The sequence below is a fragment of the Ornithodoros turicata genome, chromosome 6 (assembly GCF_037126465.1).
Source record: "Ornithodoros turicata isolate Travis chromosome 6, ASM3712646v1, whole genome shotgun sequence".
NCBI lineage: Eukaryota > Metazoa > Arthropoda > Arachnida > Ixodida > Argasidae > Ornithodoros > Ornithodoros turicata.
In genome coordinates this window covers 54,940,397-54,961,200 of record NC_088206.1, presented here as the reverse complement: position 1 = coordinate 54,961,200, position 20,804 = coordinate 54,940,397, and the positions used below count along the sequence as shown (strand labels likewise).

Here is a 20,804-nt window from a genome sequence, read left to right as displayed (position 1 = left end):
AAGTTGAATGTTCTCAGGAACTCTGACACTGGGCTCTGAGCCGGGATCGTCTCTGCACTGATGTACGCCCGTCTCGGAACAGTTTGCACCACTAAAACGCTTTGCTGCGGCTAAGTGTATTGTGGCCATACTGAGCCTGAAGTCTTCTGAATTTCAGATGACTTTACGCCTTCATTCACGAGAAACTTCATGAGAATTCGCTGTTCGATATGCGCGCTCACCTCGTTGTCGGCCATCTTGTCCAGCACGTGTCTTCTGTTTTGCACAAACTTTGGACCACCACGTAGTGAACGCGGAGGCCTGTCCCGTGTGGAAATGACGTAAAAGAAGTAGCGCGAGCCATATGTACACTCAGGAGATAGAAAGTCCCGGTTTGACTTGAACGCCCCTCGTATATCAACACCTATTCGCCTCGAGATCGAACAACGTCGCCACCATGCGGCTGCGTGAACTGCCTTTAGTGGGGATAGTCGCTTGAGCCGGTGCTTTCGCAGTGGTTACCGTACTCGAAAACGTGCTTGGAAGGATCAGTTTCTGGACTTTTGGGCTTTTAAAATCGGTTCAAAATGAGTGAAAATGATTTGGTGGAAAACTTTTTTCAACTTCTCTAGTTCTCTGCGCCAGCGTGCTTAGCAGGGAAGAAAACTACAGAACGTCCATATGTTCCACTCGGCCTTTGTTATATTTGTCACTGCGATTTTGTGTGTCAAACAAAATGTACCAAGAGCTAAGGTCAATGTTGTAACCGTTTTCTTTTATTTTTTTTATCACAGGCATACAACTATGTCACAGTTATTTATAGAATGGTTTCTGTGCTAGCTGTTCGCAGTTACTTTATAGGATATTCTGCACGCGCTAAACACAAGTTGTATCGAATGTATGAATATGTGGAATATATGAATGCATGAATATATTTTTTATTTTATTGTTTTATGCAGTTTTTTTTAATCATAGGCATACAACTATGTCACAGTTATAGAATGGTTTCTGTGCAAGCTGTTCGAAGTTACTTCATAGTGCTTAGTTAGGATATTCTGCACGCGCTAACCACAAGTTGTATCGAATGTATTAATATATGGAATATATGAATGCATGAATATATATGTATATTTATGGCACGGGTGTTTTTAAATGTGTGAATTTGAAGCTTTCGTCTCCTTTCATCTGACTTTATGACAGGCTAGACTTTTATCTTTCACACACGTAATCATTGCCACACCTCATTGGAACACACGCATTCAAAGTAAAATGCACCATCCCTGAACGTTCTATGTAAAACACGCGTGTTTTGGGAGGGGGGGAGGGTATGAAGCACGTGTGCAACAGCGTGTTTCAGAATATACCTGCCGCTGGAACCAAAAACTTAGTTTATATGTAGTTATTTCCTGACCGGTAGCACCTCACACAAAGTCAAGTCCACCACACATGTGTGGTCATCTGCTAACATATTTTAGCACCATTTAATGAATGTTCGAACAGGAAATGAATCACACCTCGAACCTCTCCCGGACTCGCACGACCTGAATAACCACTGCTGTTATTCGACGCAAAAATTGTAGCCAAGGGCCCTTATGTTGCGTTCTTGCACATTTGTACACTTAGATTCATTGTTATTGTTGATTAGTACATTGTACATTTAGATCAGTGGAGACAGGAATTTTGAGTTTATCCTTTATTTTTTTAAATCCTTGGTGCCGCGAGGTAAGATAAAAAGGTACAGGGAAAGACAGCTACACACAAGAGACGAATAAATATTCGAGCGAGAGCAGCAAAAGACTAAAACAAAATCTAGCTTGGAACAAAGGAGGCAGTGTTTCCCTTCAAAAGCATACAAGAGATTTTCTTTTCGCAACTTCGGGATTTGAGTGTTTCGCAGTGCAGCACTTTTTGTCAACTTCCACACCGTATCAGCGTTTCAAGTATCGCATTTCAAGACATCCGCAATATGTGAGGCACTGACAGCGGCATTTCATCCAGAAACACTGCGATATCCGCGAAAAAAAAAGCCAGAGCCTGCTGCGTCTGATCATGCCGTATCCCCACTAGGGCATCCGTCGCAGCGCCACCTACAGTTCAATCTCGAGGCGAATACTGCGCAACAACTGATACCAGACCTGCCTTGTCATTGGAGATCAAAATAGACGATTATACAGACGATTATTCAGAGGCTGTGCTGTCTGGGGTTTTTCCTGGGTTTTCCTCAGACGCTTTCAGACATATTTATTTATTTCAGAATACCTCAAAGGTCCCTTGGGGGCATTACATGGGGGAGTGGGTTACAATAATAAACAGCATCACGAGTATATGTAAATCACATTTAGTACAGAAAAATAGTGAAAATACAACGCTGCGGTAATGTGAGATAATAATATGACATACAACGAAGTTTATGCATGAGGAAACAACAACATCATAAGCTACAATGAAAAATGGATCGTGTGATATACGTTAATAGTACGTTAAGAGGTACTGTACGCAAGCAAAACACACCTAGAAAGGTAACCGAATAATAACTATGAGAACAGAACAGAGATGGCATTACGAAATTCTTGAGTTTGTGTTATTGTAGCGATGTTGCTCGGAAGGTCATTCCATTCTAGGACGGTGCGACAAAAGAATGATTTTGAAAAAAAAAAAACACATTAGAATGACATAAAAAGCGGTCGACTTTATTTGGGTGATCAAGGCGGGGAAATATGGCAGTGGATCGGCGAATCGGACACTGTTGTGAGGGAATGTTATGCAAGGATTTATGAAAGCTTCCCTTAGAAGTCGGCCCAGGACGCACATTCCCCCTGTGAGGGCGACAACGGCGAGCCCTTTCACCATCACCATCGTGTAAATGCACACTTTCTTGTAATTGTAACATTAGAGACGGAGAACCAGAATGGAAATATTCTTTATTAATAGGGATGTGCCAACCCAATCTGCGAATCCTAGACAGGGATTCGAGATTCGGGAATCCGAATCTCAGTGCCCAAAATGGCGAATCGAATCTTTGGAATCCACCAACCACGTTTGTTTGTTTCTTTTTCAAAATGGCGCCCCGCAGTCCGCCGAAAGCCTCATTGGCCGACAGGTGTTTTCCTGTTTGTTTGTTTACATTGCTCTGGACTGCAAGAGTTCAGGCAGGAACTGTACATTACAGGTTTAAAAGTAACCTGTGTTTGCTTTTGATTGTTGCTTGGTTTTATGGAAATAATCCAGACTCGAGAATTTGTGCACTTCTTGTAGTCGATGAACAACATGTTAAATAAATTACGTTTAAGAAGAACTATATAGGTATATTTTCACTTGAAACTGAAGCATTATTTAATTTGTTTTTCGTTAAATAAAGGCATCATATCCTGCTTCAAAACACTTTTCACTATAAGTGTTTTTTTTTCTTGGTTTTTAACTATAAAGAAAGGATTCGAAAGATTCGAGATTCGTAAGATTCGTGGATTCGTAGAACCTTCCTTGAATTCGGATTCGGACTCGGATTCGAAAATTTTTGGATTCGTCTCGTCTCTAGTTACTAACAAAACTGATTGCTCTTATCTGCACCGAATCTAATTCGGTCACTTTGCTGCTTGCTTCGAAAAATCACTGAACTACAATCAGCAACGGAAAGCTCCAACGCTTTAGAAGCAAGTGGTGAAAGTAGTAGTGGGTCGCCTTGGGGGGGGGGGGGGGGGGGGGAGTGAAACCGTAAAACGTGCATCACCAATCCTATGGAAAAGTAACCGTTCTGAGGCGTAACGTACCGTAATTTAACGCACTCTACCGGCAATCGAGAGATGCGTGGTTCAAATTCCGCCGCTGTCTGGCCGTTTCGACGACCGCCATACTTGAACCAATCCTAATGCAGGTCACCTGTATGTGGCAAGCCCTGATGCTCATACTTTTTAAAACGGGAAGGAGAAGTCTACTTGATGTTTGCGTTGTAAAATATTATCCTCCGTTTTGTGCCTTCCACAGCTCACGAAAGCACAGTTTAGGTTTCTGAGGAGCGCAGTTGAAAGTGCAAAATACCTGCAGACCTTGCCGAATAATAGAGGGTGGCCTCCACTGCAGATGGCATACCTTGCCGATTTATACCGGCTGTTGGCCCGCCACTCCTCACTTATACGAAAACCGGAAGAAGTGCCTTTTTTTTTTTCGCTAAAAGGTTACTCGCAAGTTAGTTAGTTAGCTAGTTAGTAAATTAGTAAAATAAAGTAAACCTTGGAGCTTTCAGCAACCCACCATGGATGCTACCCGCTCCATTGCAAAAGCTGCATAGCTATTACATGCTCTGAATCAAAACTCTGAATCCCAGCGGGATCCCTACCATACTCACGGGCACTCAATCAATAGAGCGGGAAAACAAAATAGCACGCTACCCAGATCTACAAAACTACAAACGTAACTCGCTAAGCTACGGACATACAAGTGCTCGTAAACGAGGCTCACTAAACCATAGGGGGAACCTAAGAAGGAACTAAGGAATTTTTTTTCTTTTTTTTTCATACGTGACGCCATGCGCAGCCTAGAGGCACTATCGGCGCGCACGGGACCATTTGTTCCTCCCATGCCAGCTGGGACCATTTTTTTTCCGGAACCTGTTATGGACAGTAGGCCCGTGCGAATATTCAATTTTGTTTTCGAATACCATAGCGAATAATTCTGTATTCGACTCGATTTTCGATTTTTTTTTTTTTTTTTGCGTGTGCTTCCGTGTTAAAGCGCCGTGAAGCAGCCGTGGCTATGGGTGGCGTACAGATGTTGACAGATGGAGCGAGGACAGCAGAGCAGGCGAGAGTAGGGTACAATGGTTGGGTGGGGGAGGGGGGTTGTATGCGACTTCAGGGGGAACTGTGCCGAAAGTCTACTGAAAACCAAGGGAAAACCTCAGACAGAAAAGGATTCGAACCCACCACCTCCCAGTCTGCAGCACGACGTTGGCCACCGACGAGCGTGGCGCCTTAACCCACTCAGCCATGTCGCTGATTTTTTATTTTTTTAACTGATTTTAATGTGTCAATGGTATATACAAGATGCGGTGTAGAACAATAGATATGTACACTATCTACATTACAGCACTATAGTTTCCAGTGACACTCTGCGAACAGGCATCTAACATACAGCACAACCCAAAAGGGTGGGAGGGATGGAGCAATACAAAGGGAAAAAGAACACAACAATGTCTCAGTAGTCAACGGGTCCCGCCCGAAGGAGGCCATGTCGCTGATGGTTTTATAGCTATTCGCTATGAAAACTATGAAACGATATGAAACTATGGTTCTATAACTATTTATTCGCTTCGTATTTGCTTCGGCTTTAAAATAATTCTTCGTACACGCCTAGATTCCAGACAAAGCTTGCTAATTACGTTACGGTATCTAAAAAAAAACCATCTGTCTGGTCCGCACACCGTTTCGGCGTCAGAATAAATTAGGTATAGCTCGTGCCCAGGTCAACAGATTGATTGATTGATTTGTAAAAGAAAAATATTGAGACGTTAGTCTCGAGCCACTCGGGACTGGCTACTCCAGGAGTCGTTATTCAGAAAAGGAAGGGAAACTACACAAATCTATACACTTCGAAACGGAATGGATGAAAACATCACCACAAAACTTGGCACCAAAAGCAACAGTGTAGGAGAGAGGAGTGTAAAAAAACAGAAACAGTATAGATGGTAACATACCTTTCGATTTTCTTACTTTACCTCGAGAATTACGACGCTCCTGATGGATAAAATTTTCCATTTGGCACCTATATACGTCATTCGCAGTCAAATACACCTCTAATCTCAGACGTGGACGAAATACGCACAAAGGAGTATCTGCTGGAACGGCAGTTATGTGTCGTCTTGAGGCTTATAATTTGCATGCCACAGGTGGCTTCAATCATAACCGCGGTTACGCGCCAATAACATTGTGATTGCGCTCGCTTGCGGTCTGCCCTTTTTGCCATTATATTCGTGGGACTGAAATATCTTAAATAGACTAGCGTAAATACTACAGAGTAGAATTAGTGTAACACGCGCATTTAATTAATAAATACGCATTTTTTTGGGATTCCTTGTATAAGGACCGCAAAGCTACTGCTTCCACGAACGATGTACCTACATAGTACATGTCAGGGATGGGCATAAATACATTTTTGAGTATTTAAATAAAAATACAAAATACTTTGCTGAAAGGGGTATTTAAATGCTCTTCATAAATACTTTTCAACGTGAGTATTTAAATACAAAATATAAATACAGTATTTAGATACCGCAACTACTACCATAAATACTGTGAGGAAAATGTATCTGGAATTACAGAAATAACGATGATCGTAAGAACAAATCAGCAACGAACAATAGAATTTATTTGTTAGATTAACAATTTTAATATTAGAATCTTCTCGAAGACTGCATCTTTTAGGCATCTTCTGTTCTGTCGTACAGTCAGATTCGCAAAGGGGAACAGCATCTCCACAGGTGCCGATGAACAAATGATTGTATTAAATTTCACAAAGAAGCTTCGTACAATAAGGTAATTGGGTAGTCACAACCGCTGTACCCAACAACAGTGAAAAACTTGGCATCTAAAATGGTTTGCCGCAGGCGCATGCTAGCGACCGCAAACACTGCATAACCGCGCTACAAACTCTCCCTTCTTCACGAAAGGTCAACTTTAAGATATGAGTCAGTATATACATACTGTATCTAGGAGTATTTAGAAAGTATGTACAAGAATAAATACCCGAAAATTGGTATTTAAATATAATTATACATTTTTCAAGTCTGAATTTAAATACGTGTATTTATATTTTAAATAGTATTTTAATTACAATGTATTTAAATTCTGCCCATCCCTGGTACATGTACAGCGGGAAGGAGTGGGCGATAGCAGGATTAGGATACATCCAGGACTGACATCAGAGGGAAGTGTGGAAACGTCCGTCAGGAGAGTGATGTGGCAGAAAACCCCGGGGAAAACCTCAGACACCGCAGCCGGTGCAGGGGATTCGATCCAAGTCTTGAGCACGACTTCGGAGCTATCACCTCTCGACCAAACCCACCTATCAAATCGCGTGACACAACTACCATATACGACTTACCGTTATAAAAGGTGAGGAAGAAAAAAAGCGCGCCTTTTTATTCCGGTTACACCTTTATCTTTTAGTTACTGCGTCGATTTACGTCTCGCATGTTACAACAGGTACAAGCTACGTAACGACGAAAAAAAAAAAAGAAGAAAGAAACGTGGTGTTCAGCGTAACTTGTGAGGCCCCGCCTGAGACATGTCCTACATGATCCCACATGCGTGCCGTGTCAAGTACGTTATGCTAATAATCGGGATACGTAAAAGACCGGTAATGCGAGGAGCGCAACCACATTACGAAAGTGCACATTACGAAAGAAGGCGTTCCAAGAAAGGACGTGTTTTATAACCTCGTCGACTATTCAGCGCTTTGCGTTAACCTGTGCAGTCTTTCTCTCGTGTCACGTTCAAGACTTGCGCGCAGAATTCAAATAGGAAAAGTTCTACAGGTTCTAGAAGCGCCGCGGTACTTGAAGCCTAAGAAAAACGCTTCAACGCGAACCTTTTGCGAATGCACGACCTTTGCATGCGGAAAAACTACAAAGGAAGCCGCTAACTTCGGATAACTTATCTAGGGTAGAAAGTGGAACTTCAAAAATGCGTAAAAACGCAATACGTGCAATGCATTCTGAGACATGAGTTATGAATGCCACACACACACACACACACACGCACACGCACACGCACACGCACACACACACACACACACACACACACACACACACACACATACATGGGATGATGATGTGGTGGGTCATTCGCCGAATGCCGATGTATACATCATGGTGTACAAAAATATGGTTCTTCGAGCAGCTATGAAAATTTCTGTAGAAGCAAGACGGAGTGTTTCTGAAATCGCGTCAAATGTTGTTACCGTATTAATGCGTTTTTTTTTTTTTCGTTTAATTTGAAACCCAGTCATCGCGTGCAGCAGACGATAATGCATCATCTCACATGTAATTTCAATGTCCTTGTCACAACGACCTTAACTTCACGTGCACTTAAATTTTAAAGACCATTTCAGAAACCACAGTTTAGTTTTTTTTGCCTTTTCAAGTACCATTTGTGTATGTAAGTTATAAGTTACACGGATCGGATTGAACGCTAAGACACTTGTAACTTTCAACGTAGTTATAAGCACCGTATATATCAATGGCATAACCAATACACGTATTTTTTCTTCGTACAAGTAACACTCAGGCCGACACTTTTGATGACATTGAAGGGCTAGTCGTTGGTGGCACCCTGCGATGTTGGTGGCATCCTGCTGAGAAACTGTAGTTAATTTGATCTTCCACGGAATTTACTTCGAAGTAGTACATCATAATGTCGTCACCATAGTGTTTCAAAGAAACGCTTTTGTTACGTTTATTACCTCGATGTCACTGACGTACAAGAAAAACAACAGGGGCCCCACCTCGGATCCCCGAGGAACCTGAAAGAACCTGTAATGCTTGGGGATGTGCCCTCTAGTAACTGAGCATATTGGGAACGATCATTTAGTATGGCCTCAAGCGATTCTATATGATTTGTTCATTGCGGAGAAGATGCTTCATCCTTCTATAAGTTTTCTTTTCTTTTTTCGTGGAACCCTGTCGAAGGCTTTCGATAAGTCTGAAAATATCAAGTCAGTCTGTCCATTACGTACGACCACTAGAAGAGAAAATCACCAGTTAATTTTATTAGTTGGGATTCAGGTGATAAACATTTTCGAAAGCTGTGCTGTTTCGGAGAAAGTATTGATGTAATTTTCCTCCAGAAAGTTCATAATATGCACTGATAATATATTTTCGAAGGTCTTATTCTTACAACACGTACTACTGGTGGGCGAAAGTGGTGTGTATAGTTACAAACCATGCGCGAATCGCCCGATTTATGAACGTGAATTACATCTAACCATTTCTCCAATCAACTGGAAGCGCTGCCCCCAGACAGTGATTTCCTGACTATTATAGAAAGATATTTAAAAACCACTCCGTGTAGCGTTTAAGAGATAAATCTGGTAATCTCGGTATTTTGGCAATTTTTTTCTTTGGTAGTGGTATCCTATATGATAACCGCAATTATAAAATAATTTGTTTAGTATTTTTATCACCCAGATCAACATTCTCATAACAAGGCACAGATGGATAAAGAACTTGAAAAACTTGCATGAAGACCATATTTCGGAACGTGATAATGATAACAATGATGCCAGGAAAAACGTAACTACTACGACGAGGATATCCATTCAACGCTCGTGCGCAGGACAGCAACAACACCAACATAAATGAATGGATGATGATGATGATGATGTGGGATGTTTCCCTGCGTTGAGTGCAGGACCCTATCCCACTCCGAAAAGGTTCACTCGTGCGCAGAAGATCAATATTCAGTTGCCGGGAATACATTGAGTGATATAGAGCTTTAAAAATAAAGTAACGGAACCGAAATACAAACAAACTGAATGCGCTACATTTAAAAACAAAAAAAGGAAAGCCCGCTTTCGTCTGCATCGCGACAGCGCGAGAGACAGCAGCGACGCTTCTAAAGCGCCGGAAAAGCGGGTAACTTGGAGGGATATTTGGCGCTGTAAAAGCCTCGATACGTAGTGTAGTGAAAATGGGATGCCGCCATGAAGCCTGATTTACAGCCACTTGCCAAGGGGTCTTCTTCCCCTTTACACACACTTCTCTTCCTGAGAGGTTGCACAGACAGGGAAAGCAATAAAAGGCAACAACGCCGTTCGGAAGGCCATTTCGTGTTCGGCCGCTACGTGGCGCCAAACGAGCGATGGTGTCTCCGCCCTTTCGTGCATGCGCGACACAGATAGGAAGCGGGATAAAGGCATTTCTTCTTCTCGATGCTTTTAATGCGTCCACTATACGTGAATAAGGAAATGAAGACCTGTCCTTTTTTTTCTTTTTTTAACGTCTCCTTCCCCTGACATGGGATGAAATTTTCGTGGAGAACGCAGAAATGTCAGTAAGGGCGCACCTGACAGTGCTGAAGATAAACAGGTAGAACGGATTCAGTAGATATGAACCGCAGACGTGGTAGAAAAACTGCAGTTCGGGGGTTTGGCAGCCCAAAGGTCACTATCCTGATAGTAAGCTGACATATTTACAGAGCCTTACGTGTTGGTAGCCACGTTGGCAACCCTGTATGTATTGTACATAACTTCGTTTTCTATGGGGGAAATAAAACAGAGCTGCAGGTGCGGCAACGCGATCTGTTTTGGCACCGCTAAGGGACGAAGTGGACGTGGTTGTTCTGCACTCTCGCGTGTTGGAATGCCAGGGCACCAGCTGCGGTAAACCGAAACATAGGTACAGCTCAACATTACGTTCTCTACCAATTCTTGTCCCTGAGATTAGTCTTATACTATAACGTAGCATTTACTCTTCTTTTCGGAAGCGTAAATGTTACACTGGGTTCAGGAGTGTAACTTAACTCATCAATTCAGTAAAACTTACTCTGGCAGGAAGGGTAATACTATTCTCTTAGGTTTCGCTGACATAACGCTCTCATTCCCCTCTTTCTTTCGTTTTATTCGTATCAAGGGTGTGCCGCTTTTAGTTGTCAGCCCTGTGCATGAGGTACATGTTACACGATACTTTCTGAAACTGCAGTAAACCGTAGAAACACAAAAATTTGCCACAGCGCATCCAGTGTCCACGAAAGTACACAAGATGCAATTCAGATATTTCGGTATCGGCCATTAATAAAATATTCAGGTCATTTTCTTTTAGAGTGGCGCAAAGTTACACTAACATCTGACAACATGCATTGTACATTTAAGGTTAGGCCAGATAGATTTTCCCTATACATGTGCGAAACTGCACCGGTAAATAGTGCACATCCCCGGTGTAAAGGCCGAAAGCGATCACGAATGCAGTCACAGGCTTCTGTCTTTATACAGCGCTATGTCCATTGAATCACCGCTTGGAGCTCCAAGAATGGTTGAAACACGGAAGTCCTGGCTGAAGCTTGTGAGCTCCCGGTTGAGGTTCTACGTGAACGTGACACGGCTCGGCACTTCCTACGTTTGCATGCGCACATTCCCCGTCACCCTCTCCTCAGGAAAATTCGATACCGTCCTGAAAGCGACTTCCCTCGAGTAGCGCAGAGAACACGGCAGAGCCTCACTGGATTCGTAACTATATAGCTATAGCTACGAAGCCAGTGAGACAAACAGGGTATATGTATTCGTTTGATTTCTTCTTCTTCACTGTCGTTTGTTATTTAATCGTTGTACTCATCAGCTGATTACAAGTTACTGCCGAAAATAGACCACGTGAGCATACTGCTAAGGAACTCCGTTCATTAAGGAATGCACGAGAACAGACGACAGGCACAGAACACACATTACTTTTCCAAGTTCATCTCGGCTTCCAACAAAAACTACCAAACTCGTCAGATAAAGAAGAACACCAATGGCCTGCTTCACAGCCGCCTCACGTACGACCCCAGCTCATGGGAAACGAACAACACAAAATAAGAGGTGATTGGCACTAAAATGCCCTCCTCTTCTCAACAAATTGATCGGAACGAAGCAGCAGAGTTGTCGTAATTACCGTAACGAACCCCACTTGGCACGACTCGTCCTAACCTCACGCTTACGCAAGGGTCATCGATGCGAGTGATATGCCATCCTAAAAAGAGGACTTCGCCACATGACACTCTCCTGGAAAGCCATAACTCCCAACGACCTCGTTCCCTCTCTTATTTAGGGAACATGGGAAGCGTACGCCTTTTTTTGACACTTCGTATATTTATATATAAATGGTCATAGATGTATGACCACTTCTTTGTAATTTTTGACCATTTGTTGATGTAAGTTTGCACTTCTGTCATAGAGAGGCGTAAGTGTCCTTTCTTGGCCAACTCAGGAGTGATAAAGGTACCATTCCCTGCGATGGTTTGCCTTGACCGTGTTACGTGGTGAAGTTCCGCTTTATGGGTAGAAACAGGACACTCTGTGTTAAAATATGTATCATGAATCAACATTATCTGTACGCTAAAAAAAAAAAAAACGCTGTGCGACGAAAGTGCCGATTTTTCTATCTCTTATCTGGTCTTGATGCTATATGCCGCCATTATCACAAAAAGGTAAAATATATGTAATATCAGAAAGAGAATGCGATTATATCAGGCGCAGGCGTTTATCATGAGGGAAAAAGAACACACACACAAAAAAAAACAGTCCGTTGATCAGTTGAGTGGGGACTATCATCATCATCAAACCCTCAACTTGTACGTTGTAGATGAGCACGCTGCTGCTGAAGACACATGCGTGACCTTGCCCGTATCGAGAATTTTAGGAGAACGTAGAAGTTTCACGACAACGTTTCCGAAAACATGATAAGCCAATCGCCTGATTTCTTTGGAGTGGCTAACGTCACGTTGCTGATATCTAGTTGGCTGACAGCTATACGGTGTCGGGATCGGAGGGCGCTGACGATTCTCCCTAGCTGACAGGCCGAGATGTTCCTTTGGAAGAACCGGATAAGCATGTATACGTACGCACACGAAATGGAAATAAAACACTCAATACGTGACTCTACTGAAGCTCCTGAAAACATGCCACAAAGCCTAGATGGTATACAGCATTAGCATGGGTTTTGAGGGACCTCTGTTGGCAAGGGATATATGACACGTTTAATGCTACGACGTTTTCTGTCTAGGTTGATTCGAGAAATATGCTAGTCTTTTTTATTTATTTTTTGTTGTTCACTATATATATATATATATATATATCTCTTTCAGACTCCCCGGTTGGTCACCCCAGGAGATCATTGCCCTCCGGCGAAGAACTTGACTGCCTATGATTCACTGTACCCCTTTACCTTTGTTTGACAAAGCACGTGTGCTGCCCTCTCTCCTTGTACATATTCCCCTCTCATTCTTTGCAATTGTCTTGCGTCACCATAGTATCCCATTCCTGTTGAAGACAGCGCTGCTGTCGAAACGTCGAATACCCCCTCTTAGTTTTTAATAAAGTCCTCCTTTTATTCCTTATCCTGTAGAAGCACCGTCTCCACTTCTGATCTTTATTGAATACCTATATATATATATATATATACATCAATCATGAAGATACCACAACACAACAACGTTCACGACGTTTTCTAATTTGTAAGCAATAAGGAAAGGTAACGCGTCACAGGGCTATAAACTGGAAGCTTGATTTGAAAAACCGCCTTTCTCAAGTTCTGCCTGCTTTACAAACAGAACAAATGTTGATTCTTTTCAGTTGCGTGCGATGTATAGGCGTTGTTTTACTATTCTTGTTGGGCTCGTTCTTTGCTCAAGGAACTTGTTGCCCGTTCAGTTGACGGAGCGCGTCTTCTTTGCATGTTCTTTGTGCTCTTTCGAATACATTTTTCGTGAACTTTACAAGAGAGTGCAACTGGCTCCGAATAACGCGTCACAAACTGCCAGCTGCGTGGTTGTCACCTGTTTTTTTACAGCGATACGCGCAATGATGGTAGGAGTGGAGAGTATAAGAGTATTTCAAAGATTGCATAACTGCGTCTGTGGCCTCTCGACAACCTCTGAAATCTCCGTGTTTCTCTCCAAGGACAGAAGGACTTAGACTCGTAAGGACAGAGTATATTGTGCAGTGCGTTGAGGGCCATTGGCGTATTTAGTTTACGGTCCTTTGAACTATTGTTACTGGACTCATTCATTAGTTCGACCCTGCGTGTTCTTTGTTATACCTCTTGGTCATCTTGGGTGTTGCATCTGTTCGGTTTTTCTCCTTTCTTTTTTACTCACGTTTTCTGAAGTAGCCTGTCCCAACTTTGTCGAGTCTCAGATCTCAAAGTTTTTTTTTAAGTTTTTCAATCAATCAATTAGTATAAGAATACTCTGAGAACCTTGCCGTTCTTCTGGCAACAATATCAAAAATGGTATCCTACTCAAGCAGAGATGGGTAGTGACGCACTACAAAGCCGCAGGCAAAAGTTTCCCTCCCCTTTTCTCTTTTTTGCCATTTAAAATATAGCCCCCCCCCCCCGTGCCGATAATGTCTTACACCTCGATATTGAGTAAGGCTAATGCATAACAATTTGTGGTGGAGGAATTAGTAATGTGATGCCAATATATCTTGGCCAAGTAATGTGTAATGCGACATTACTCCAGACTTGGTTTGAAAGCTACGAATTGTGTCTGCAAGGAATATCCGAAAGCCGGTTTTTCGCAGTCACCTTTGTCACTGACCAAGCCACCAAGGAGGCGGACAGAGCCCATTTGGCGTCTTTGAACATCAACTCCTTCTATCTTGCAATAAATTTTGTATATGATTGATTGATTGTTCTGGCTATGCATATTGCTCTCACCTCTCGAAGAAATCATTCCTACGTAGAAATTTTGCAAAAATTATATAATTACTATACCCAGTAATGTGTACGTAAAAGTGTAATCACGTATATTTGCAATACGCGCTTCAAACACCACAGAGAACTGTGTTAAAGGCTTGTCGGAAAATGTAATGTCATTAGTTCATTAAACTAACGGTATTGGTAATTGGGTAACCGGTCCGACTTTATCGCGACTTACGCGCACATTTTGTCTTTTACTTATCATCATCATCATGATCATACTAAGCACAGAGAGTAATGAGTAATGTAATGTATTACCCCCTAAGACTACAATGAGTGAAGAAAGTACAACGAAGAAAGTAGGAAGTCACTGGAAAGGTTAGCCAGCTGCAGGACTCGAACCCACATCTTCTGGATTACCGGTCTAGGGCTCTACCAATTGAGCTAAGCTAACACGCCTCGCCAATGCCTTCCAGGGCTGCATCATCTGAAGGGACAAATCTCATCTACTCACACACTCATTCCATTTCCACTCTTACATGTTTTCTCACTCTCACACACACACTTATACGACGGGGCGTCGCAAACAGCATATGTTCAACACGATAGGAAATCGTGTCTTCGGTGTTCCAGCTTCAGAACACCAATTTCCATCGTGTGACAAAATAAAAGTAATTTCCCCACCTCTGCTCTCAAAGTAGGTGTGGAAAGTGTATTATAGTAGCAACTGCCCTATACTCAAAAGGACTGCTGTTATGGGCATAATGCTAGGCAACCAGTTTCCGCTGCTTGTCAAGTGACGCAATTTTCAAAGGCCAACTCCTCGCTATTTTCTCTGGGAACGGTCGTGATGTGACGCTCTCTTCTGGGAACAATTCTAGGCGTCATATAAGCCACAAAAAAGCGAAAGAGTGAGATATCTGCAACGGATTTAGACTTAGGACGCATTAAATTGGGCTGCCTATAAGGCTATACATCTCGCATTTTCTGTTCCCTGCGAATGAATGCTGAATGTACAGCAACCGTGGATTACAGGTGAGCGCGGATAGCATTTACAGTATCCGCATCCGCCCGGTACCCGCGCATATAATATCCGCGACGACACGACGAAAACGTTGCATGTTTCTCTCAGGAACGTTATGTCCAACAACAATAACTTTATTTTAGCCGCGCGGATTTCAAAATATCGGATTATATCCGCGCGGACCCGCGGATACAAACCGCACACTCCTAACCATCGCATCCCCTTGCGAGACTCCCCTGTTCCTCACCTCTGTTCTCAAAGTAGGTGCGGAAAATGTATTATAGTAGGAACTGCACTATACTCAAAAGGACTGCTGTTATACGCATAATGCTATCAACAGGGGTCGGAACCGAAACTGAACCCGAACCGAAAACCGGAAAAAAACGTTATTTTCTGACGAACCCGAACCGAACCCGAACGATTTTTTTGCTTGTCCTGAGCCTTACCGGAACTGAACCAAAAAAATTGATACGGTTACCGGTTCGGGAATCGGTTCAGAGGTGAATTAATTGTACTACTGACCGACCTTTTTTTTTGCTCACCTGAACGGTTATCTCACACCTTTCTCTTACAATCGTGTACGGTGAGCGTAAGCTTGCTTGCATGTAGCAAAATTACTGCCCGTGGACCGGTTAAACCGATGCCGAAAAAAGTAACTGTTCCAATCCCTGTAAATGCCCCGACGGCTGACAGATTTTTTTTTGTCTGTATGTGCGGGGGTGGGGGGTTCTCCCTGAGCCGAACCCGAACCGATATACCTGAACCGGTTCAAGCTGATAATTTCGGTTCAGCGGAGCTAAACCCGAGCCGAACCAATATGCCTGAACCCGAACCGGACCGAAAAAAATACCGGTTCCGATCCCTGGCTAGCAACCAGTTTCCGCTGCTTGTCAAGTGACGCCTCTAACACAGTTCTCTGTGGTGTTTGAAGCGCGCATTGCAAATATACGTGATTACACTTTTACATCGTTACACATTACTGGGTATAGTAATTATACTTTTTTCAAAAACCCTACCGTAGGAATGATTTCTTCGAGTGATGAGAGCAATACGCATAGCCAGATCAATCACTCAATCATAAACAGAATTTATTGTAGGATAGAAGGAGTCTCCTTGCTAGACTCCCCTGTTCGTCTGACAGCGAGTACACACTGTATGGCGCCCCCAGACAGAATTTAGTTCTGCGGTACTACAAAGCTACACGTGTTTGCAAATATTGGCGCGTAATGAAAGACACGATAATTTTGTTACACGTTTCGGGTGTAAATTCCCGGTCCTATGCCACACAACCTTTCTGGTCTAAGTTTCACAGCATACGTACATAAGGGTGTTTCGTAAAATACCCTGATGCTGTATATCCCATGAATGAAACGCAATTTTGAATGTCATATTCTATAGAGAGTATACCACTTCATAGTATACCTTTCCCTTCTCTTTCTTTTTTACTTTGCATTAAACATACCCCCCCCCCCCCCCCACACACACACACTTCAGGAAGATGTTGCCATTTGAAACGCCGTTTCAGATAGGTGTTTTGCCGACAACTTTTCACACATGGTTATTACATTGTTCACGTGAGCATGCGGAGTCGAAAAAGGTGTCTTTGCGAAAAATACTCCTTTTGCACGCTGAAAAGTGTAACAAAAATTACTACGTACGAACTAGATGTGACGTAATAGTGGAAGAAAAAATTGGGACGACGAAGTCTGGTTCTCGAAGATCTCAGCGTCTGGTTCCCTTTCATTAGTGGTAAGTTACCCTGATTACCAACAACAGAAGTAGGTAGGTAGGTACGTATTTTTATTGTTGCAAAATATTTTACAAAACATACATAGTAAGACCGCTAGGCAAGCCTGTAGCAAGTAGAGACGTCATGGATTTATTTTAGAAATCCTCTATACAGTATTATGCGCTATCTACACGGAAGCGTACGGAATGGAGCATAAAAGTCGAATCAATGTAAAGCGGGCAACGTTTTCTTCAGTCTGAGAAGAAGAAAATATGCGAGGACAACACAAGTAACGAAGTGCACGCAGGCGCTTCATGTATAACCGCTAGCTCAATTGCTTTTTTGTTGCGCTGTTCATGAAATCAACGAAAACACGCGTGCATTTTGGCGAAAGTATAGGTAGACGACACCCACTGAGGTGGGGGTATAAGATATAAAAGTTCTTTTTTGTGTTAAGGAATGAAGTAGCCGGAGTTGTACACGGCTGCGCGTAATATGAATTCTCTTCGGAGTACGCTGTGCATCGCTGCACCTACAGCACACCGTAGTGAAAGGAAAACGTTCCATTGTTCGTTTTATGATGTATGACATTCGCATTACGTGAAAGTTCCGCAAACTGTAAAAATAAAAACTAAAGGTAAAATGTATAGTAGAAGTAGTCAGTGGGAAACAAAGTACACGAGATCGAACCTTAGAAATTCGAACAATGGTTTGATCACAAGCGCTGACAGGTAGCATTTAGCATTCAGCTGAAATTTCCAAAGCACTTACCCAAGTCCTCAGCGAAGCGCAGAAGCAACCAAACACAAGCAGACGTTGCAATAGGTACAGGTGGTTAGCTGTCGCTATGACGTTAAGCACGTACACTCACTCACTCACAAATGGCACGAGCAGTCGCAGAAATCCAAGAAACGAGCGTTCCCTGATAGCTTCCGGTCACAAGAAATTCCCCTCCAACTCCCAGAAGACCGCGCGCTCGGCGGTCGTGATATCAATTTGTCGTCTGCTTATTTTTTTGTCGTCGTCTGCAACACAATATTGGCCAACTGCGTATCTAATGCACCGGTATAACAAAATGGTTGCGCTGAACAATCGGGATAGGAAACAATGAACTTATCGACAAAGTCGATCGAGTGAATTAAATTGTCGTAGGCGGTTGACGACTTCGTCGAAACACACGAGACTCGCAAAAGAGGAAAAGCTGGTTTTCTGACGTGAAAAACAGCAGTCGGGGGAGTTTCTTTCCTTTGAACCAATCACATCCTAGGGGGCTTTCGTTTTGCCGTTACCGCCACGTTCTGCCGTAAATCCTCGCTGCTTCGTTCGTGCAATCCTTTAGCGCGTTATCCACAGCGTTCACACTTGCGAGTTTCATGACTTGAGACGCACGTTCGAACAATCCTCACCGGTGGAGTCGTACAGCTGTTGCTTTGTCACGATTCGAAAGCGCAAAAACGACGCACGCCGGGAAACGCTGTCCGTGCGCCACCTCGCGGCTGACAACTGAGCGATCCGGCTCGCCTTCTCTTCGCTACTCCCCCAAATCCGACCAATAGGGAGGCCGCAATCTCGTTACCAGCCCCCACTCTGGCGTTTTCGACTCTTACGTTATACTCTCGCGGAGGGAGCTCGCTGGCCGCCTTTCTTGGTATCAAGTTTTATCTCCTTTTTCTCGCGAGGGGCGGTGGCACGATCGAAGCGGGCTCTGCTGGCCGCTCGAGAGAAACGAAAAAGATGTTGGAAGATGCCGGCAGGAAAAACGGTTTGGAGGGAGCCAAGTACTCTCTGACGGGAAATGCGCTAATTCCGTTAATATCGAGCTGTTCCTATCATAGTGGGAGGTAAACCGAATACTCAGACGTAGCGGGGCCGTTCGGGGGTTTTAATTAAGAATGATGGTTTCGGACGGTGTTGGTTCCGTGAAGACTGAGTTCGTCTCTGATCGCCACGTGGATGCGGCGCGTTTTCGTTGGGTTAGATAATTATGCGTTGATTCTCGCAAATAAAATAAAGCGATGAAAGGTGTGAAGTTCGTTTATGTGCACCAAAAATGTGTCGTCGACATTGTGCCTCGTTCGTTGTGTCCATGTGTTAATTATTGTGTTGGCCAACGATCAACGTTCACACGAACGTATCCGCATCTTTGGCCCGCACAGGTCGTCGTTGTTGCTGTTATTGTTGTTGTTGTTGATGATGATGATGATGACCGGCCTCGGTGGTTCAGTTGGTAGCGCGAGCGCGTTCACCAACGGAAACCCGGCCGAGGACGCCAGCAACGTGGTGGCAGGGTATAAGTTGCTTTGACACGCCGTCTTCCGCGAGAGACGTTAAACACGGTGAGCGGTGTGTTGAGATTCCAGCGCACGTTAAAGAACCCCCAGGTGGGCAATATTAATCCACGGACCAACCACTGTGGCGTCGCTCACGATCACGGTTGCCTCGCGACGTAAAGTCACGAATTATATAATTATAATTATATAGATGATGATGGATGTGGTTGTGAGAAAAATAAAAATAGGGACGCACAGGTTCCCTTTCTTCAACACGTTCCATATTCACCGCAATTATCAATGTTACAGGTTAATTTCCCTTTACGTTTACATTTCGTTTCATGTTTTGATTTTTTACGACTGCTAATTTGGCTGGCATTATTTTTTTTTTAAATTCCATATTAGCGCCGCGAAGCAACGGCGGCTACGAGCGGCGTTCAGACGTGGATAGATGGAGAGAGGACAGCAGGAATGAGTGGGGGACAGTGGGGTTAGTATGCGTCCTGGGCCGACTTCAGGGGGAACTGTGCCGACATTCGTCTGGAAAGTCTTCGGAAAACCCAGTGAAAGCCTCAGACAGCACAGCCGGTGGCAGGATTCGAACCCACCACCTCCCAGTCTTCAGCACGACCTTAGCTATCACCGACGAGCGGACGCTGCAACCCGCTCGGCCGTGTCGCTGGTAACTGCCATTACACCAGCCTTACAATGTTACCTTGTCACGTTAATGAAACGGACGCTGACAAAGCAAATACACTTATTCGTGGCTCTAACGGCGCTTTCCGTGAAAGGTTAACGTTATTATTGTTATAACAAAACGAATGCACGTCACAGCGTGCAATGTGCGATAGAAAGCGAACAAGACAGAAGTGAAGGCGGCTCTGCCGAAAGTAAAGGCCGTGTGTGGTGAAGTGACCTTTACAAGCCCATTCTCAAATTGGATATGGATGGGATGGTATCGACTCCAATTGTGTGTGCACGAACCTGTGTGATATTGGCTGAGAATTTTCACTCGTCTCTCTAACGTCGTCAAATAAATATTCGTAAGCTCGTCTAGATTTTGTACAAAGTGATTCTGTACCACTGGATACTGGATGGATACATCGTTTGGCATCACGTCTTGGTAATCCATAAGGGCACCAAGGATTCGACCTACGGCGTGGACGATAGCAATGTTTGCCTACCCCGTTTACTGCCATTTAGATCTCCCACGCAGTTAAAGAGCCCCATGCGATTGAAATTAACCGCAGTCCCACCCTGAGGCACATACGGCATGTGCCTCAGCGAATGTGCCAACACACAAATATTGACCGATTCACCTTAGGTGTAAGTCTGCTCCCAATTCAATTAGAGTTTGCGAAATCAAAATTACCGGAGGATAGTCACAATCTTGAATAATTTGTTCGAAGAACTAGGTGT

General features: G+C 43.6%; 1 protein-coding gene across 4 annotated transcripts in view; it reads right to left on the bottom strand.

Moving 5' to 3' along the window:
- LOC135396744 (muscarinic acetylcholine receptor DM1-like) overlaps positions 1 to 18,590 on the bottom strand; it is a 492,974-nt gene extending 474,384 nt beyond the window's left edge. For all 4 annotated transcript variants that reach the window (XR_010423516.1, XR_010423517.1, XM_064627887.1 and 1 more), the window contains exon 1: positions 17,887 to 18,590. The gene's annotated coding sequence lies outside the window, so the exon portion shown is untranslated. The remainder of the gene's footprint in view (positions 1 to 17,886) is intronic.
- Between the last annotated feature and the right edge of the window lie 2,214 nt (positions 18,591 to 20,804).